At 39.7% G+C, this 22,845-nt stretch overlaps 1 long non-coding RNA gene across 1 annotated transcript in view; it reads right to left on the reverse strand.

Annotated features, from left to right (window-relative positions):
* LOC118643637 overlaps positions 1-21,223 on the reverse strand; it is a 57,622-nt gene extending 36,399 nt beyond the window's left edge. The window contains exons 1-2 of the long non-coding RNA XR_004962016.1: positions 21,166-21,223; positions 14,442-14,478 (exon numbers count right to left, since the gene is read on the reverse strand). This is a non-coding gene — a long non-coding RNA (uncharacterized LOC118643637). The remainder of the gene's footprint in view (positions 1-14,441; positions 14,479-21,165) is intronic.
* Positions 21,224-22,845: the final 1,622 nt, after the last annotated feature.

Genomic DNA, 22,845 nt, shown 5'->3' on the forward strand with positions numbered 1-22,845 from the left:
CTCTCAGGCCACAAACAAAGGAGAGAATGCACTAGTATTACAGCCAAACCTTGCCTTGTTAACACCTCAAGAAATTGTGCTGTAAATATTTTTGTGGGTTTTTTATCTTGTTTTGTTTTTGCATTTTTTGCTGATGAAATAGATGATTAGCACAATTTTAAAAAATAAAGAGGCCATCAAAAGTGCTAATGTTGGTAAGGGTGTGAAAGAAACAATGATCACAGGCAACTGAAGAGGTAGAAAACTGTTGTTGATTTGGATAAAGGAAAAGCAGTTAGCTGCTGGTGACAGCACTTCGGCTTCCGAGGCAATGATGTGCAAAAGCAAAAATCCCACACACTGACCTGAAAGACACCCTGGAATGAGTGCAGAAAGTGATGTGTTTAAGAGTAGTAAAGGGTGGTTTGATAAATTTAAGAACAGAAGTGTTTGTTTATAGATTAAACAGTACATTGCACCTGTAGTGTATACAAGAAAGGTTAAAACAGAAAATCATTTGGGGGTCTGGAATGAAATAATTCAATTTACATTATTTTTTATGGAAAATAAATGATTTTATTTTTAAGCAAATCGCTCCTTGAACAGCCTTCCAGAAGGAATTAAGTTCGAGAACCAAGGCACCACCATATTTTTGAGAGAGAAAAAGGAATTCAAAACATCTTGTGAATAGGATAATATTGCATATGTTAAAATATGCATTAGACAAGCCTAAAGGATGATATAAAATGGATATCTTTGGGTGACAAGATTCAAGTAGTTTTTATGTATTTATTTGTTGCTTATCTATAGTTTTCAAATTTTCTGCATGAAATACTTTGTAAAGAAAAGCACGATAAAAGCATAACAAATTAATAGAAAATTGTTTCTTTTCTCTGCAGAGTGATTTTGTACATGATCCTGAGTTACAAAATGATGCCACCCAGGCTGTGTGCTATATAACTCCCTTAGGCACATTCTCTCGTAAGTTAGCACTTATTCTCAAATAAAATGTAAAACAATAGTAATAATCTACCATAATTCAAAATAACTTTTCCAAGTGCAGGAAAGGGAAATTAAGAGGGATAAGTGACTTTATCACATCAAAAACTGGCTACACAAAGCCAAGGACACTGACCCCTTCATTCATCCTTCTGAGCCGCAGCCTGTAGACCATAGTGCTTTGTACCAAAATGTCCAGTGTCCACAAAACCCTTTGTGAAATTAAGCCACATAAAGAAAGGACCCTTGTCTAGCAGCTAAAGGCAATCTGCCAGTTTCTTTCCATCCTTCTTCTAATTCTCAGTTGGCCAGCTAAGTGAAAAAGGTAACCAGAGCCAGGGGAGAAGGCCACTGATAAGAATAATAGATAAGTAAATAAAACATTCATAAGAGTCAGTTCTGTGTGTCTCCAACCCACTTTATGCGACTCTCAGTGAATGTGGCTGTTTAAAAATCAATTAAAAATGGGCAATGGGACACAAATAATGACACAGGATGCAGATGTGCCTATCATAAGACAAAGAATGTGATATGAGGAATATACACCTAAAGAAGGCCTGCTTCTTGCTGGAGAAGTTCTGAGTTCTCCAGTCCCTCTGGAAGACAACATTGTCTCTTGCTATTTGGAAATACCTCCCTGGTGATGCTGATCACACTGATTGTGGGATGTTTGCATTATGTTCCTACTGTGACTGATACAGGTCAACCAATTTCTATTTGTTTTACCTTGTCATTTAGTCAAGTGTCCCGTAGGTGGTAGGTACTTGGCCTACCTATGTGAAATAGATCCCTCTCCACAATGTACTAAAAGATCATTTGAGTCTAAGAAAATTATTTCTTCCTTTTGGTGTTCAAGTGCTATATGCTCCAGTAGAGGCCAGCCTCTCACAGATGATTCAAGGACACAGAGACGCCCCTCCCTTCTGACCTTATCACCCTGAAAATCCTCCCCTCCTAGCTTATGGTACAGGGGAAAGGATCCCACAAATAAAAGTCATTACATGATGACAGGGGGGCAAGTTATATAACCTCTGTGCTTCAGTGCAAGGGGGAAGGGAGAGGGGAAGCATTTGATAAGTAAAGTTATGTAATAGAAACCAGCACAGCATCTGACTCAAAACACATGCCTGTTGGTTTCCTTCCTTTCTTTCCTTCTCTCTTAAAATCTCTCCATTTTACCATCAGCGATAAGACAAATATCCCTACAAGAGGCCCTGATGGGCTTAAGTTCATACTGAGTTTTTAATCAGCAAGAATAGATCTTTTCTTGAAAACTGTTTCTAAAAGGGTGAGGGGACTGAGTGCCAGCAGGACATGGAAGGCAGGAGGGAGGAGCTGTGGAAGGGCTAGAATGGAGTAGGGAGAAAACAGTTGTGTTGAAAGCCCACTCAACATCAGCTAGCGTTAGTTCTCAGAACACCCAAATCAGGCCAAAATAGATTCAGTGTTTAGGAACTAGACATACATACTGAAGTCTAGTGGCTATATAAAATATTGTTATGGTCAAAATCATAAAACACATTAGAGGATGGGTGTTGGGAGCCCTGGGTCCTTGTCCCCAACCCTCGTTCCTGCAGGAGCCAAGCAGCACACTTGTTCAGGGCAGCGAATGTGGGTACACAATTCTAATCTCCATCCTGCCCCAGACACTGTGTGACCTTAGACAAATTGCCCAATCCCACCAGGCCTCACGTCCCTCATCCCTAAAATGGGGATAACAATGACTAACTAATGAATTACGGGGCAGATAAATAAGATAATAAATGAACAACATTTGGCACGATGTCTGGCAGTTTAGGTCATCAAAAATGGGAGTCTCTGTTAATTATGTGTTATCCTAGGAAAGCACTTCCTCCCTGGACATCGGTTTCCTCATCTCTAGAAGGGGGAGCAAGGAATTAAAATGTAACCTCTAGGGTCCTTCCAGAACTGCAGGTTGTCCGATCCCCGTGCAGAGACCCAGCCTCCCTCGGGCCAGCGCTGCGGAGGAGCCGGCAGCTTGAACTCAGGGCCGTGACCGCAGGCCACAGCTGAGGTCTCCCAGCTGCTTCCGTCGTGCAAGGCAAGAGGACAATGTGGCAAATTATCCGTGAGAGAGAAAGAGTCAGTCCAGGCCAATTTGAAGGCAAGACTTTGTCAAGATCATTCTGAAAACGAAACGTGACTTCCTCTTTTTTTGTTTAAGGTCAAGCAACAAGAAGGGACTCAACTTGGTCTCCGGAGGCTTCCGCGGGATCGCATGTCTCTTCCGAAATGCCATTTTAACTGATGTAAGTGTGAAGGAGTTGGAACCCCCGGGATTAAATTTCTGCTGAAATACACATGTTTTTTGAGGGGGGGGGAGCTTTTGACCCAGGGAATGTAGAGCCTTTTGGAAAACTGTTCTGAGCCCGATGTGGAGGGTATCAGATGCCGCTGGCCTTTCAGGGCTCCCTCGTGCTGTAGGTTAGCAGCAGATCACACCTGGCCGTGCTGGCCTTGGGGCCGGCGGAGGGGAAGGGGACACCTGTCTTAGCTTCTCACATACACACACACACACATTCCTAGGCCTGGGAACTCTTTCCCCCACAAAGACATGTTTTATGACTACACCTGTATTTTTATGACAAAACAATCCCACGTTTGTCTGAGAGGAAGTGGGGGCTAAGTAGCCTGGGAGACTGGACACCTGGGCTCTGCCAGCCTAGTCCAGTGACAGCACCACTTCCTACCCCGTGCCGCTGGGCCAAGCGTCTCCTCTGCAGGCCAGCCCTCCTTTGGTGCGAGAGTCGGCTGTCGTTTGTACCAAAGGTATTTGCCTCTCATTCCCACCCCAGGCAACCATGTGGTCTGTTGTCACTAGACATTAGTTGCTATTTCCTAGAAATTTATATAAACAGGATCCTACGGTATGTGGTGCTCTCTTTTGTTTGGCTTTTTGCACTCAGCACTCTTATTTTGAGATTTATCCAATAGTTTGTTCCTTTTTATTACAGGGTAGTACTCCATTGTATGGATTTACCACAATTTGCTTGTCCGTTCTCCTGAAGATGCATAGATATTTTGGTTGTTTCCAGCTTGGGCAAAACTGCTGTGAATATTTGTATACAAAATATAAAAAGTATGTGACTCCCAGAAAGAAGGTCTGGTAGCAAAGTCCTGCATATCGTCCTGCTGCTCTAGCCTCAGTGTTTACAGCTACCAAAACAGTGAACACATTCTCCTTCCCAATGAAAATTAAGTCACATAAATCATGTGGGTTTTTTTATAAAGTATAAAAAAGTACATGTGATATTAATATTTCCCTCAATAATTCAGTAATTATTCATAATCAAATAACTGCTGGTTGAAGGTATTGGGTGGATTTTTCTAAGTGTGTGTGTGTGTGTGTGTGTGTGTGTGTAAAAGACACTCTGCACAGAATGGGGGGCGGTGAGCATGTGCAGTTCAACATCACCATCCCCACAGCTCCACCACCATGTGGGGCAAAAGTACTAAAATACCCAAAAAGATGAATAAGTCACACTAGCTAGACACAAGGTGAGAAGATGACCCAGAGAAGCACTGGGATCAGTACCCTGGAGACTCAGAACTAGCAGGAAGGATGGAAATGTGAACGAGGAGAGTCAGGAAGGCTTCGTGTGGATGTGAGGGTCACCCAGGTCTCTAAGGAAGGCAGGAAGAACATGGCGAGTGATACATAATGATCGAGGGCCTGTCCACACCCTATTGTTCTGAGTTAGAGTACAAAGTGAAGCCAGAAGGAGACCCTTGGAGTACTTATATCTAAAGCCTTCCCACTGCAATAGCACAAGTACTTAGTAAACTTCCCACTGTATCCTTTCTAATCAGTACAGGCCTGTGTCATGCTGGTGCTATGCCTGGTGGTGTTCAGTCCTGACTGGGTGATACGGAGATGTGCTCTCATGTCTTCCTGAGAGAGAAGGATGCTAAGAGAGCCTCTGCAGTTGACAGCAGCAAGAACCTCCAAAGGCCAGAGTAAGGACAAGGGATGGAAAGAGTAGAACCAGTTGGAAGTCTGTGTAAGGAGCAGATGAACTCTCAAATATTCTCCCTCAGCTTATACAGCCAGATGTTCCATTGCCTACCCCAGCAGATACGATAGGAGACTTATTCTCTAAATAGGTTAAACAAAGAAACAGAAATACTAGGCACAGATATGGGCAAGGCTGAGACACTGCCTGGAACACAGGAGCACTGGATAAAGGTCTGAAAAAGGAACAGTGGGCACCACCCCTCCATCTTGTCCTAGTTAACTTTCAGAAAGGTAGCAACCAGGTTTACAGTCCCCAGGCTGGAAACTTAAGCTCTCCTCATTAAGGAGCCTGACAGGTCCAAGGGGAGGAAGCAAAAATAGCTATAGATATTGATGTTCAATCACCTATAAATTATCCATAGTTTTATTTGAGTACCCTGTAGTGAGGTCCAGCAATCAAAGAGCCTTACCTATACACACACATGGCTATTCCATTTAGCCTGTGAGAATGGCCAATGGGTATTAAAGTTTGAGAAAAGTCTATAACATGAAAGACAGACAAAGAAAGGCAATAAATGTAGAAAAATTTTTAAACAAATGTAATGTACCATAAGAGATATAAGAATGAAACAAGATCAAGATCTGTGAAATAAGAATAGAATTCTATTTAAAGAACATGATTAAAAAAGTGGTCTGAAAAATTTTTAAATATGTTTGTAGAATTTTTAAAAAATAAAAGAGAATAGAAATTGGGGGAAACAAATCTTATACTATGCATCACAAGAAGAGTTAAGAAAGACAAGGCAAGAATATAAGAAAAATAAGAAAGATCTCTTATCCTTTGAGACTACATTGACGGACCTGGAAAGTATAATCCTCAGCGAAACAAGCCAAGCAGAGAAAGACAAATATCACAAGATCTCACTTATTTGTGGAATATAAGAAACATAACAGTCTGAGGAATTGGGTAGACCCAGAGACGTGGAAGTAGGGTACAGACTAACAATAATCAGAAGAGGGGTGGTTGGGGGAGGGAAGAGATAAACCACAGAATTTATATGCATGTACACATAACCAATGGACACAGACAACAAAGCCAGGTATGGGGTGGTGGGGATGGGGAGGAGGTTGTCAATGGGGGAAAAAAGGAGAAACATCTGTAACAAAATTAAATTAATAATAAATAAATAAATAACATTTATAAAAAAAAAAAAAAAAAAAAAGAATATAGGAAAATTAAACAATCACTCCAAGAGGTAAATGAAATATGCAGTAAGAATCCTTAAAAAAAAAAAAAAAAAAAAAAAAGGAGGTCCTGGCTGGTTTGGTTCAATGGTTGGAGTGTCAGCCTGCGGACCAGTGAGTTCCAGGTTCAGTTCCCGCTAGGGGCATGTACCAAACAAACAAACAAACAAACAAAAAATGGAGGCATTAAAATTACCAAAGTAGCAATGTAAGAAAGTGTCCTTATGTTTCTCTTAAAAATTGAATAGTTTCCAGATCCAAAAGGCCCACCAATTATTAATTCAATCATTGAGAGAAAAATCCACCCTCCGGTAACTCATGTAAAATTTTAACACCCAGGTTACAGAGAAGAATTCTAAAACTTCTAGCAATACTAGGACATGGAAGACAATCATGCCATTTATTAAGCAATTGCCTCTCAGCCCCAATCCACCCAGCTGGGACTCTGCCAACCACATTTCTCCTTTACTGGCTGGCTTCCTATTAGAGACTGTCAATAGGTGCCACAGAGGGAAGTCTGCAGACGGGACGAGGACATGCTCTTTCCTGTTTCCTTCTATTCCTATCCTCATCCTCTCTGTAACTGCCCTTTCCCTGGCTATGGCAGTTGGTCACACTCCAGGCTTTGGGTGTGTTATTTTTCTGGAACTCCAGAACCAATCTCATGTCCCAGCACTAGCTGGCAGCACCTCCTCCTCTGAGGTCTGGATCCTAAGACTGAGGCTCCTCTTTCAAGTTTCTGGATTCTAATTATCCCAACTCTTGCTCTTTGTTGCTCTAAGTCTGGGCTGCTTCCTGCAGTTATGTTTGTTACCTTAGTGTTCCCTTTGCACTTCTTCTGTTCTCTAGCACCCATTTAACCTTCCTTATAATAAATTATTTCTTTAAAATACATAATGTGGTTTCTGTTTTCTGACTGAAGCCTGGCTGATACAGGACTTAGTACCAGGAGTGATGCGGGTAACAAGCCTTCAGAGAATTCTGGGATTTGTTTGTTTCAATATTGATTCTATACTCAAACTGTGAATCAAAGATGAAGGTGGAATAAAGACACTTTCAGAAATAAGGGGTCTCCCTGCACCCAGAAAACCATGTAACTTAGTAAGCATGAGTTTACAAAGACCAGGGAGAAAACCATGAAGAGAGGAGACATGGGATCCAGGAGACAGTAGCTCCAACCAAGGCAAAGGATCAAAGAAAGTTGGAGGCAGTGGTGGAGAGATGTCTTGGGATGACAGCTGGACCACAGGCGAGAGCAGCCAGTCCAGATTGCAGCAGGAGGAGAGAGGCTTCAGGAAAGAGCATCCAGTTGAAAAATAAGAGTATGATAGATTCCATGATGCACTTATTATATTGAGAGGAGTTTTATGATTCTGTTGGAAAGGCTGAGGCTGAAACTAATAAAATGCACAAATAAAAATGTATTTACTCCAAAGAAGACACATGTTGTACAAGCTGGAAAGTGCCATCATTGCACACTACATAGTTCAGCTGTGAACAATATTAATATAATCATAAGAATACCAACACAAAATACTAATTGAACAAAAGCATTCAATAAACCCATAATAAATGCAGGGCATAAAGAAGGCTGAAAATCCTCTCTCCCCCACCTGTGCCACACACACCCCCCAAGGTATCAGGCTCTAATCCCTAAAACCTGTGTTATCTCATTTGAAAACAAAAGGTCTTTGCCCATGTGATCAAATTAAGAATTTCTGAGATGAGGAGATTATCCTGGATTACCAGGTGGGCCTTAAATGTAATCATATGTGTCCTGTCCTTATAAAAGGGAGACAGACCCACAGAGAAAGCACAATATGAACAAAGACAGAAGCAGAGATCAGAGTAATATGGCCATGAGCCAAGGAATATTACAGCTACCTGAAGGTGAAAGAGATAAGGAATGAATTCTCTCCTAGACCCTCTGAAGAAAAACATCTCTGTCAACACTTGATTTGGGCCCAGCAATCCTGACTTTGGTCTTATGGCCTCTAGAACTATAAATGAATGAATTTTTCTTGCTTCAAGCCACTAAGTTTGTGGAAATTTGTCACAGCAGTCATAAGAAACTAATATAGGTGTGTGTATGGTAAAATAAATGAAACAGAAAATTTCATATCTTTTATAGTAGAATCAATAGATTTTGTCTAAAATGAAAAATCAGAAAATACTAATAAATCAAGCGTTAACCATCATAAGAAAGAGTTACTCAAATTGATCTAGGGACTAGAAATCAGAGGTAGAAAAGGCTATTGTTTGTTAGATGATTTGTAGTACTAAATGACCTATAAATGATATAAAAGTTATATTAACTTTAATTTTTTTTAGTTGAAGAGGAAACTTGATAAACAAATTCTGTTTTCAAGAAGTAATGTGTAAAACCTTTCTGGACATAGTAGAGAGGAAGGGGATAAGAAGAATAAAAATAAGGCATGGAAGAAAAAGAAAGGTATTTATGATGGCCCTGCTGTGTGCCAGGCTCTGTAAAAGGCATCACCTATTTCTCACAGCAAACTGCACAACTTGTATGAGTTTTAAAAATAGGGGCATTGAGTCTTAGAGAAAAAAAGTAAATTTCCTCATATCACTGCTCAGTCTGTCTGCCTCCAAAGCTTTGCATGGCTCTCTGTGATCTACACCCACAGGGGGACGTGAGAAGTAGCCATCCGCAGATCTCATGCTCAGGAACCTAATGAAGGAGGAGATGCTTTCTGCCTAAAAGAATTTTTTTAAGGCTTCATAGAAGTTTTGACTCTTGAGTTTCATAAATATTGAGAGGATATTAGTTTCTTTGAGTTTTTACCACTTGGTTGCATAAGAGTCTCTTAAATGCTCAAACTAACGTTAGTGCCAGGTGAATATTATTTTCATAATCCCCATTTTACAAAAAAGAAAGTGAAGGCTGAGCAGGCAAGTCATTCATCCAAGTAGTAAAAGCAGTTCTTGAAATCAGATCTCTAGCTACTACCTCCTCTGCTTCTTCCTTCTCACCCAGTACCTAATAAACACTTGCTGAATTGAACTGCACTGAAATGAGCCTGCAGTGAATGCGTGCTTTACGGCTAAGTAGGAAGGAGCCTAGGACAATGCTGGTAGCAGAATGAAATAAGCTGGAAAGAAAAATGGGGTTCCAGAGAATTCACAGAGTCAAATGGTGACCGTAGGTTATATTGCCTCTCATTCACCCAAGCCCTTGTGGAATCTGGAGCTATATACTGACCAAAAACAAAAAGACATTAAACATTTCAAGTCATGCAAAGTCAATCTGGGAGCAAAACAGTCTGGCTATAAGCATTGAAACAAAGCCAAGAGAAAACAGAAAAGGTCTCAGTCAGACAATCCACCCATTTAAACCTGATCTGCCAAACCAGGGCTCCTTCTCTCTCTTGTTCCAATTAACAGCTATGTGCCCAGCAGCCGACATGCTGAATCACCCTCCAGTGCCACAGCTGAAGGCTCATAAAGCTTTGTGCTCATCTAATCCTCTACCAGCCTGGAGCTGTATTAATGTCACAGTTGCTTCCAAATTGGAACTTTACTATACAAAAGTCAGCAAGGGTTCTTAAAGAAACTGCAAACCGTCTGTTAACCCTTTCCCATCTCATGTCCCTTAACTGCCATCAGAAAATAGGACTGCACATCCAGGAAGTACCTTTGGGTACTTTGGGTCACAGCCCCTGGAGCCTCCAGCACCAATATGAGTACATACTCAGAGCAGGTCAGTTGCACAGCTGGTATGATGCCAGGTGCAGCCAAATCTGAAAAGACAAGCTTGGTGTCTAAAATCCTAGCTTACTACCTGAGTTTGCTCATCTCTGTGAATCTAGTATAACCTGTAAAATAATCAAATCACAGTGTCCCTGGGAGTGAATAAATACAAAAGGGGACCATACCTAACACACTGCCACATCGGTGGCACTTGCTAAACATCTGTTTTATTCCTTGATTCACTTTCTTATTCAGATTATGCATCATTATTTCCTTTGTTTTTCTTGTGGAAAAATTTTCTGGAATGAGAGAAATGAAACCTGTTGACTCCTTAGTATAAGTGATCAACAGCTCAGTTTCTCTCCTTGATAAGAATATGATATATCTTGAGAGGGTAAGAGGAACTTGAAAATACCTGCCAAACTAAATTTGTGTAACTTTAATGACATCGGGTATTAGAACCTGTGAGGAGAGATGCAGAAAAAGAGAGGGAAATTCAATAAAATCTGGGAAAGGATACAGCTAGCTGTCAAAACCAAAAGAAACAAACAAACAAAAAAACCTGTAGTAAGTAGTTAAAGTTGGTAATTCAGTAGAGAAATTCATTGACTTATTTTTTTAAATGAATACTTGTTTGGGGTAATACAAGTGTAGACTTAATGTTCTTGAGGCAACAAAGACACTAAATCCCCCAGGCCACTCCATCCAAAGGGGAGTTTGATGGTGCAACATAAGAAAAATAGTGACTTGCTGAAGTGTGTGGGTATGGGGGTGGGGGGGAAACTGAGAGAGAAAAGGGTCTTTTCCATGTCTTACTCAACCCAGAACACGTCTTTTTTCTACCAAAAATAAGAAAAATAAAATAATTATCCTGCTGAGATGCCACAGAATGCAAATCAATTTACAATGAAGTCTCACCTGGGTTAGGCAGCTGCAGCAGAGACTGTAGAAGAAATGCATGGCCCTGAGCCCAGCACTGCACAAAGTGGTGTAGCTGCCTTGGGGCAGCCACCGCAGTGTCTGGAACACTGTGAGAATTACTACTTTGGAGCTAACATTTATTGACATCATACTGAATGTAAACACCAGGCTGTCTTAATTAATCCTTACTACTAGACTATTGTAATGGCCATTTCAGAAAAGAAGAACCTGAGGTATACAAGAAACATGTCTACTTAGGATATCTTAAAGTATTGTTAGCTATAGGCACTACACCATACAGTAGATCTCTAGGACTTATTCATCATTTAAACTAAAAATGTATACCCTTTTATTAATTCCTCCCCATTTTCCCTCCCCTGAGCCCCTGGCACCCTCCATTCCACTAGATCTTATTTTAATGTTGTTTTGAAACCTTAGGAGCTACCTGGGTGAAATCTGAAACTGTCCTCTGTATATAATGGGCAAGGAGTAACCTCAGAAAGGGGCAGACCACTTCAGATTTGTATATGGCAGGTTTAATGAGCAAGGGAATGTACTCACAAAGCTTGTTTTGGATGGCCACAAGATGTGTAGATCCTGCCTTTGCCTGCCTGAATCTTAAAAGTTTATATAGAGGCCTTAACTGGGCTCCTTCACATATACTGTGTAAATGGTCTCAACACCACCTCTCAAGTCAACATCTTTGAAACAGCTCCTAGTGTGGGAACTGTAGGCAGAACATACATTCCAAGAACAGGGCAATGGTGCAGAACCTCCAATTGCCCAGGACCAGTTCATGGTTAAACCATGGTCACATCCTCTTAATAACCTCCTCTAATACTTAAGAGTTCTTATCACACACACAAAAAAGTAATAATAATAACAAAAGAGATAGGAAGAAACTTTTAGAGGTAATGAATATGTTTATGGCATGGATTGTGGTGATGGTTTCATTAAGGTATATTTATTTCCTCATTAAGTTATATATGGTTCGATTCCTGATCAGGGCATATGCCTGGGTTGTGGGCTTCTTGATCCCCATTAGAAGGTGTACAGGAGGCAGCCAATAGATGTTTTGCTCTCACATCAATGTTTCTCTCTCTGTCCCTCTCCTTCACCTCTCTCTAAAAATCAAAAAAAGTCTTTTTTTTTTTAAAGGCAATACCACCAAACCAGTATTATATGAAATGTTGAAGGATCTTCTTGAAGAAGAACATAAAAATATGAACTATATAATGGCAATAAATACATATTTATCAACAACTGAATCTACTAACCAAATGAACAAGTAGAACAGAAACAGACTCATAGATACAGAGAAATTTTTGTTGGTTGCCAAGTAAGAGGGGGGTTGGGCAGATGGGTGAAAAAAGTGAAGAGATTAAGAGGTACAAATTGGTTGTTAGACTGATGAACCTCAGAGGGAAGGGAGGGATGGAAAGAGATAAACCAAAGAACTTATATTATATATGCATAACCAATGAACACAGAAAATAGTGTGGGGAAGGTGGGGAGGGGAGCGTGCAGGAGCAGAGAGGAGGGCGTCACTGGGGAAAAAGGGGGGAAATCTGTTATACTTTCAACAATAAAGATAAATTTTTAAACATTTTACATTTAAATTTTTTAAAAAGGCATCTGTTCTGATCTTTAAAAAAAAAAGAAGAGGTGAGTTGAATAAAAGCAATTTAAAGCAATAAACACCCCCAGGCAAACCTGCCTGAGATTATCAATAAAAAAAGAAAGGAGAATGTCCTGGAAACAAAGAAGAAAAAAAGAGGATATACAGAACAAGCAAGAGACATTTTCTTTGCCACACTTGAGGAAGGGTTTCTTCATTTTCATGCAGGAGATTGGTGTTAATAGTAGGACCACATTATATTATTTATGGTTGTATCTATAACTCTTTATGCTATGTGAACTGTATATTTAATGTCATCAATGTCAATAAACCCTTTTATGATAGGGTTATCATAAAGCCACAAGTTAAAAAAAGAGTTCAGGTATTTTTAAGGATATTATCATCAAACAACATTACTGTAAAGGAAGCAATGTACCTGAGAGTCCTGTCGAAATTTCACTGTGCTGAGACTGCAGGCCAGGTGGCGGCTCATCACAGAAACACACACAATAAATAGCCCATGCTTCTTACTTTCAGGACACATTATTTCTCTACCCTAACACAACACCAAGTTTTGTGTCCCATCAATCTGCTTTGAGCCATGTTCTCAAATATACAGTTGTGGTTAGAGGGCACATGGGGAACATGGCTGCTGCCCCTTGGACCTGGGCTGAGGCATGTCCTTTAGAACGGAGTGTTGGTGGATGGGCACTATAAACTATGTCTGGGAAATGGGATTCATTCTTCTGCCCAGCTAAAATCCACAAGGAAGTAATTCTTTTTGTCGAAGTAGAAAAGAACATCAAATGTACACAAATACAAAGCACAGGACACTCAATGTAGAGTGGGTCAGAGGGAAATGGGAAAGAGTCATCCCACAGTAATGAACAAGTGAGTCCAGGTCTATGGAGAGTGTTCCTGAAGAAGTCAATTAAAAAGACCTGGTAGTGAAAGTGGTGCTTGATTGGTTATGCATATTGATTATTGATCATTTCTTTCACATTAAGGAGAGTTATCAAAATCTTGACACTGAAGAGAAGTAGATAATATTGAAACAGAAACTATTTTCTTGGCCACTTACAGTTAAAAGTTTCTTAATTGAAAAGAAACTGAACCCCAGTCTATGCATTGCTAGTATATACAGCTATTATGTTACCTAATGATAGGATACATTCTGAGAAATGCATCCATAGGCAATTTTTCTGCTGTGCAAACATCACAAAATACACTTACACAAATCTAGATGGTATAACCTACTATACACCTAGGCTATATATATAGTACAGTCTATTGCTCCTAGGCTATAAACCTGAACAGCATGTTACTGTACTAATTACTGCAGGCAACTATAATGTGATGCACTACTACATCACTAGGTGATAAGAATTTTTCAGCTGTATTATAATTTCATGAGACCACCATCCCATATGTGGTCTGCCATTGACTGAAATATTATAATGCATTTATGTGACTATACATTATTATGCTTAAAATAAAATAATTATCCTGCTGAGATGCCACAGAATGCAAATCAATTTACAATGAAGTCTCACCTGGGTTAGGCAGCTGCAGCAGAGACTGTAGAAGAAATGCATGGCCCTGAGCCCAGCACTGCACAAAGTGGTGTAGCTGCCTTGGGGCAGCCACCGCAGTGTCTGGAACACTGTGAGAATTACTACTTTGGAGCTAACATTTATTGACATCATACTGAATGTAAACACCAGAGTATTTATAGTTTTAACTTCATACGGCAGTTTAAATCATCAGAATTAATCACATTGCTTCCTTTAAAATCTCCCAAATGAAAGCACTAGTTATAGGCTTTGATGCAGATATGAAAATTGATGGAGATAGAGATAGAGATAGAGATAGAGATAGAGATAGAGATAGAGATAGAGATAGAGATAGAGATAGAGATAGATAGAGAAAGAGAGATTATCAATATGATATAGATATGGTATAGATGTAGATGGCGAGAGATGTTTGACTTACCTCCTCAAGCAAAATTCTGGAGTCCAGAGTGGTAAATCTAGGAAAGCAGAGCACATTATGCACTACTGATTTACAAGGTTTATTGGGGTCAGTGTTTGCTCTCAATTTCTTTTTTTTAATTATTATTTTTGTTACACATATTTTTCCTTTTTCCTCCATTGACACCCTCCTCCCGATCCCCCCCACATCTTCAGCATTGTTTTCTATGTCCATTGGTTAAACATACATGCATATAAGTTCTGTGTATGCTTTTAATTTCACAGGTACATATAACAAGTGCTCATCATCTGAGAACCAAGAAAGAGGAATAGAGGCCTGTAACCCATTAACCATTCCCATAGATCTCACAACAACCCTTTCTTTTTTTTTTTTTTTTATTTATTTTATTTTTTTTATTTTTTTTTGTTACAGATATTTTACCTTTTTACCCCATTGGCACCCCCCACCCCACCCCCCCTCCACCCTGTCCCCGGCTTAGTTGTCCATGTCCATTGGTCATGCATACATGCATATAAGTTCTGTGGTTTATCTCTTCCCACCCCCCCCCCCCATCCCCTCTTCTGAGGGATGTCAGTCTGTGCCCTACTTCCATGTGTCTGGGTCTACTGTATTCCTCAGACTGTTATGTTCATTATATTCCGTATATAAGTGAGATCATGTGGTATTTGTCTTTTTCTGCTTGGCTTCTTTCACTTAGGATAATACTTTCCAGGTCCCTCCATGTCGTCTCAAAGGATAAGAGATCTTTCTTTCTTACCGCTGCATAGTATTCCATTGTGTATATGTACCACGGCTTTTTGATCCATTCGTCTACTGGTGGACACTTGGGCTGTTTCCAGATCTTAGCTATTGTAAATAGTGCTGCTATGAACATGGGGGTACATATATTCTTCCTGATTGGTGTTTCAGGCTTCTTAGGGTATATTCCCAGCAGTGGGATCACTGGGTCGAATGGAAGTTCAATTTTTAATTTTTTGAGGTAGCACCATATTGTTTTCCATAGCGGCTGCACCAGTCTGCATTCCCACCAGCAGTGTATTAGAGTCCCCTTTTCTCCACATCCTCGCCAACACTTGTTGTTTGATGATTTGTTGATGGCGGCCATTCTGACAGGTGTGAGGTGATACCTCATAGTTGTTTTAATTTGCATCTCTCTGATGATTAGTGATGTTGAGCATTTCTTCATATGTCTCTTGGCCATTTGTATGTCCTGTTTGGAGAGGTGTCTATTCAGCTCCTCTGCCCATTTTTAATTGGGTTCTTTGTCTTCCTTTTGTGGAGTTGTATGAGCACTCTGTATATACTGGAAATTAACCCCTTATCTGATACATCATTGGCAATGATGTTCTCCCATACAGTGGGTTGCCCTTCCATTTTGATGATTGTTTCTTTTGCTGTGCAGAAGCTTTTTAGTTTGATGTAGTCCCATGTGTTCATTTTCTCCTTTATTTCTGTTGCCTTAGGTGATGTATCAGTGAAAATTCTGCTCCGTATGATGTCCGAAATTTTGTTGCCTACATTTTCTTCTAGAATTTTTATGGATTCACGGGTCACATTTAAGTCTTTTATCCATTTCGAGTTTATTTTTGTGTATGGTGTAAGTTGATGGTCTAGTTTCATTTTTTTGCATGTAGCTGTCCAGTTTTCCCAACACCATTTATTAAAGAGGCTGTCTTTACTCCACTGTATGCTCTTGCCACCTTTGTCAAATATTAATTGAGCGTATTGCCTTGGGTCCATTTCTGGGTTTTCAGTTCTGTTCCACTGGTCTATATGCCTGTTCTTGTGCCAGTACCAGGCTGTTTTGGTTACAGTCGCTTTGTAGTATAACCTGATATCTGGTATTGTGATCCCTCCAACTTTGTTCTTCTTTTTCAAGATTGCTGTGGCTATTCGGGGTCTTTTTTGGTTCCATATGAACTTTTGAAGTATTTGTTCTAGTTCTATGAAATATGTCGTTGGTATTTTGATGGGGATTGCATTGAATCTATAGATTGCTTTGGGTAGTATGGACATTTTGATTATGTTAATTCTTCCAATCCATGAACAGGGTATGTTCTTCCACTTTTTTATATCTTCCTCTATTTCTTTTTTCAATGACCTGTAGTTTTCTGCAAATAGGTCTTTTACTTCTTTGGTTAAGTTTATTCCTAGGTATCGTAATTTTTTTGGAGCGATGGTAAATGGGATTGTTTTTTCAGTTTCTCTTTCTGTGAGTTCATCATTGATGTACAAGAATGCCGTCGATTTCTTGACGTTAATTTTGTATCCTGCTACTTTGCCAAATTCAATTATTAAGTCTAATAGATTTTTGATGGAGTCTTTAGGGTTTTCTATGTACAATATCATGTCATCTGCAAATAATGACAATTTCACTTCCTCCTTTCCAGTTTGGATCCCTTTTATTTTTCTTCATGTCTGATTGCTGTGGCTAAGACTTCCAGTACAATGTTAAATAAGAGTGGCGAAAGTGGACATCCCTGTCTTGTTCCTGTTCTTAATGGAAATGTTTTTAGTTTCTGTCCATTGAGTATGATGTTGGCTGTAGGTCTTTCATATATGGCCTTTATTATGTTGAGATATGATCCCTCTATTCCTACATTGCTGAGCGTTTTTATCAGAAATGGATGCTGGATTTTGTCGAATGCTTTTTCAGCATCTATTGATATGATCATGTGGTTTTTATTCTTCATTTTGTTTATGTGGTGTATCACGTTTATTGATTTGCGAATATTGTACCAGCCTTGCATCCCTGGAATGAATCCCACTTGGTCATGGTGAATAATTTTTTTGATGTATTTCTGGATCCGATTTGCTAGTATTTTGTTCAGGATTTTGGCGTCTATGTTCATCAGGGATATTGGCCTGTAGTTTTCTTTCTTCGTAGTGTCTTTTTCTGGTTTTGGAATTAGAATTATGCTGGCCTCATAGAACGTGTTTGGAAGTCTTCCTTCTTCTTGAATTTTTTGAAATAGTTTGAGGAGAATGGGTGTTAGTTCTTTTTTGAATGTTCGGTAAAACTCCCCCGTGAAACCATCTGGGCCTGGGCTTTTGTTTGCTGGGAGAGTCTTGATTACCTCTTCAATTTCCTTAGTTGTTATTGGTCTGTTCAAGTTTTCTATCTCTTCCGGGAATAGTTTTGGGAGACTGTGTGTTTCTAGAAATTTGTCCATTTCGCTGAGATTGTCGAATTTATTGCCATATAGTTGTTCATAGTAGTTGTTAACGATCTTTTGTATTTCCGTGGTGTTGGTTGTTACTTCTCCTCTTTCATTTCTGATTTTGTGTATTTGGGTTCTCTCTCTTTGTTTCTTGGTGAGTCTAGCTAAGGGTCCATCTATCTTGTTTATCTTTTCGAAAAACCAGCTCTTTGTTTCATTGATCCTTTGAATTGTTTTTTGGTCTCTATGTCATTTATTTCTGCTCTGATCTTTACTATTCCTTCCTTCTACTTGCTCTGGGGTTTTCTTTTTGTTTGCTTTCTAATTCTTTAAGTTGTGAGGTTAGACAGTCAATTAGAAATTTTTCTTGTTTTTTGAGGTAGGCCTGTAGTGCTATGAACTTCCCTCTCAGAACTGCTTTCGCTGCATCCCATAGATTTTGTGTTGTTGTGTGTTCATTTTCATTGGTTTCCAGGAAGTTTTTAATTTCTTCCTTGATCTCCTCGGTGACCCATTCATTGTTTAATAACATGCTATTTAGCCTCCATGTGTTGAAATGTCTTTGCATGTTCTTTGTGCAATTGATTTCTAGTTTCATGCCATTGTGATCTGAGAAGATGCTTGATATGATTTCAATCTTCTTGAACTTGTAGAGATTTAGTTTGTGTCCTATCATGTGGTCTATCTTTGAGAATGTCCCATGTGCACTTGAGAAGAATGTGTATTCTGTAGTTTTGGGGTGTAATTCTCTGTAGATATCTATTAAATCCATTTGGTCTAGTGCTTCATTTAGAGTCTCTGTTTCCTTGCTAATTTTTTGCCTAGAGGATCTATCCAGTGCTGTCAACGGGGTGTTGAAGTCCCCTGCTATGATTGTATTGTTGTCGATTTCTCCTTGGAAGTCCTCCAGAAGATTTTTAATATATTTTGGTGCTCCTATATTGGGTGCATATATGTTTATCAAGGTTATATCTTCCTGTTGGATAGATCCTTTCAATATTATGTAGTGGCCGTCTTTGTCTCTAGTTATGGTCTTCATTTTGAAATCTATTTTATCAGATATGAGAATTGCTACCCCAGCTTTTTTTTGCTTTCCATTTGCTTGGAAAATTTTTTTCCATCCCTTCACTTTCAACCTATGTGAGTCTTTCGTTGAGAGGTGGGTCTCTTGTAAACAACATATAGATGAGTCATGCTTTCTTATCCAATCAGCTACTCTGTGTCTCTTTATGGGAGCATTCAATCCATTTACGTTTAAGGTGATTATTGATATGTACTTATTTATTGCCATTTTACAACAACCCTTTCTTTACCCCCTTATTATCCACCTCCAAACACATACATTCTAAAAAAATAAAATAAAATACACACAAAAACATATTCTTGGATAAAGATTGTTGAGCAACTCTAGATTATATTTCTCCTTCTAGTGTTAAATCCATATCACTCTCCCTTCCAATCCCCCAAAGAACATGTCTAAATTAAACTGTTTCAGCATTAAAAGTATTTCATAGAAATCTTAAAGGATCTATTTCTAACTTTAACCAGGCCCTTTTCTAAACTCATGGAAAATAACAGGTATTCAGTAAGTTATAATCTTGGAAAGTCCAGTTAAGTATAAAAACCCTTAGATGGATTCCATATAGCTTCATTACTTATTACAAGTACAGTGCTAACCCAAATCTACACTGCAAAGAGAGCATAATAATTTATTTATTTATCCCTTCATCATAGTGTATTAATAAAATAGTTTAGATGCCAAACAGAAAAATAATTTGGTAAACATGTAAAAATTTAGTTTTTAGAACCATGAGCCATAGAATACTACTTCAGAGAAATGCTGTACACCAGTGCAGCCTCCTGAAGGTTGACAAGAGTCTTTAGTATAGTAAAGGTTCCAGAATGCTATAAAGCAATAAAGACTTCTTAAGTTTGATTAGCCCCATGATTTCCAAACTTACTTGACCACAGAATACAATTTGTTTGTTCATTGGTTTATTATATTGTCCCTCATTTCCATGACTTGCATCTTATTCAATAATCTTCTGGAAAACTCTGATAAAATGACCAACATTGCAGCCATTGAAAGATTGATTTACAAACTATGCAGCAGCATAGATGTATTAACCTGGTATGGCTACCTTAACAAAATATAGAATAGGTAACTCAAACAACAGACATTTATTTTCTAGAGGCTAAAAGTCCAAAATCTGACTTGATTTTGGGGAGACCTGTCTTCATGGCTTGCAGATGGCCACCTTATCAGTGTGTTCTCACATGGCCTTTCTTCTGTTCATGCTTGATATAGATATATAGATATATATCTGGTATCATTGCCTCTTTCATAAGAATGTGAGTCCTATTGGATCAGGGCTCCACCCTATGACATCATTTAACTATTATCACCTCCTTAAAGGCCTTATCTCCAAATATAGTCTCATTGAGGATTAGGGCTTCAACATATGAATGTGGGGGAAACACAATTCAGTACATGACAAATTATATCCTTCTTTCTTAACATTAACCATTTGTGATACTGTGATTTATAAAAATTTATATTTTGTTATTGTCCATAGTTGCTGGCTTATAGCTCCCAAAACCCTTGGAATTTCCTTAGTGATAAAAGCAAAAGCAATGGGAACATTTTTTGTTATAATATTTTGTCTCTTGTCCTCAGTTCCTGAAATAGATACAGAGCCATAAAGGTGAAATGAATATCTTGGTATTTATAACATGCCTCTTTAAACCACAGCTGAGTATATGTTAATAAGGTGACTCTTGGAAAGTCCTAAAGGTGGGGAGAGGTGGTTTTCAGGAGAACCAACCATAAATAGAGGGTTAGAACTTTCAGGCCCACCCCAATTTCTTGGCAGAGTAGGGGGGCTGGTGTTTGAATCAATCACCAATGGCCAATAATTTAATCAACTGTGCCTCTGAAATGAGCCTCAGTGAAAACCCAAAATGAGGGGCTTTGGAGATCCCTCAGACTGGGGAACCAGAACACTTATATAAGCCACCATGCCGAGCCCCAAACTTCAGGAGAACAGACAGAAGCTCCTTTGTTCAGGACCTCACCCTCTGTATTTCATCATCTGTCTGTTGACTTGTATTCTTCAATATCCTTTGTAATACATTGGTAACCTAATGAGTAAATGGATTTTCTGAGTTCTGTGAGCTGCTCTAGCAAACCAATCAAACCAAAGGGGATAGGGGGTCTGATCAGAAGGCCAGGTGACAACCTAGGCTGGTGATTGGCATCTGAAGTGGGTGCAGTACTGTGGTACAGGGACCTCAACCTGTGGGATCTGATGCTATCTCAAGGTAGGAAGCATCAGAATTTATTTGAATTGTAGGACACTCAGCTGGTATCAGAGAATTTCTTGGTGGTATGGGGGGAAATACACACACATCAAAATTGTGACCAGAATCTTATGTTATTAGTTACATTAACTACATTGTGTAGTTTCATCAATTATAACTGCAGCTGTATCTATAACATAGATATCTCCATGGCTTGAGGGAATGAACATGAAATCCTTCAGGTCACATGAACCATCACTAACCTTAACAGAAAGGGGCAGTGCTCTTCCTTCCATTCTGATTTGGTAATAGGTCAGTCACTTAACCATCTTTGAAATAAATCCATCCCATGGGGAAAGTACCAGAATAAATGGAGAGTTTAACCAGCAAATACTTTGATGTCCCACTGGGAAAAGAAACACCCAAAACAACATAAGTTTTCTTCCTATTTTTTCAATCTGAAACATAAACTAAAAATCATAGGTAAAAGGAATGATAAGGTTTTTCAAAGTTGCCTTTTGTAAATACAAAAACTTGTCATCAACTCAAGAAATAAAACAGAACTTAAGAAAAAATCACTAAATACACAATACAATGCAAAGCTCTTTCTTCTTTCCCAAAATCTCTCTAGAAACTTTCTAAAAAGGGCTTAAGAACCAATTTTAATTTTAGAGTCAAGATTGATTTGCATGTGAGAAGAACACATATGCAAAATCCAGCTAACAAGATGAGTCCATTCAAATACAACAGTCAAAATATGTATCTTCAATACCTGAAATCTGGAAAGAAAGGCAAATTTAGAGATTCATGGCCAAGAACAGCTGACCTGGAACAGAAACTGCTTAGGTAATAAACTGGTTGATTGTAATCAACTATGATAATCAAACTATGATTGATAATGTTCAGGGCCCCAATGAAAAAGTGGGGGAAAAAATCAAGAACAGATAGATAATGTAATGAGAGAGATGAAAACTCTAAGAAAGTATCTAAAAGAAATGCTAGACCTCAAAAATAACTAATGGAAGTGAAGAATGCCTTCAATGGACTTACTAGTAGATTAGATATTGTCAAGGAAAGAATAGTAGACTTAAAGGTAGGTCAAATAGATTTTAGGAAAGATGGCCGCAGGCAGGACCTGAGGGAGGGTGAGTGCATGAGAGTGAACTAGTGTATGAGAGAGTGTGAATGGACATAAAGGTGGATGACCAAACTTGTGCAGTGCTGAGACATGGAGCAGAAGGTTCCTGTGCTGTGGACGGGGAGCAACAGGTTACTGCAGTAAGTGGCTCTTCACGGTACTTCTCCCTGTGCTGCAAGAGATCCCACCATTTTGGAAGATCCTGGGTCTTCCCTGGGAGGAGGCAGTGGGAGTGGCTAGGGCCCAGCAACGTGATCCCACCAGTGCACCTGGCACCATCGGACCAGTGGACACCCTGTGTCAACACAGACCAGTGCACAGTAGTGGAGCTGCCAAGGTGCCAGTTGCAGAAGCCACAAATGGCCTGGAGCCCAGCACCATCCCCCATAGTAACAGCTGGATCAAAGTCGAGATATACCCCCAGCAACAGAGGCTTGGGAGCAGACATCCATCCCCAGGCAACAGAAGCACAGACCAGCAGCTGAGACCCATCCCCAAAATCTACAGCAAAGGCTGAGCAGGAGTTGAGCCCCATGGGGCAGCAGCACTCCCCAGCTGCCAGTGGTGGGACCTGGGGCTCCACAGAGGCCTGTGCTATCCAGTGGCCCACAAGAATGGTGGGAAACCAGAGCCTGAGAGGGACCAGTGCGATCCAGCTGCCCACAGAACTTACAGGGTGCGGGGGCACCAGAGAGGCCTGTGTAACCCAGCTGCCCACAAGATAGGCATAGAGCCACATCTCCAAAGGGACTGTGTGATCCAGTTACCCATGAGACCTGCAGGATGTGGGGGCACCAGAGCGGCC

This window comes from Molossus molossus, unplaced genomic scaffold, assembly GCF_014108415.1.
Source record: "Molossus molossus isolate mMolMol1 unplaced genomic scaffold, mMolMol1.p scaffold_m16_p_4, whole genome shotgun sequence".
Lineage (NCBI taxonomy): Eukaryota > Metazoa > Chordata > Mammalia > Chiroptera > Molossidae > Molossus > Molossus molossus.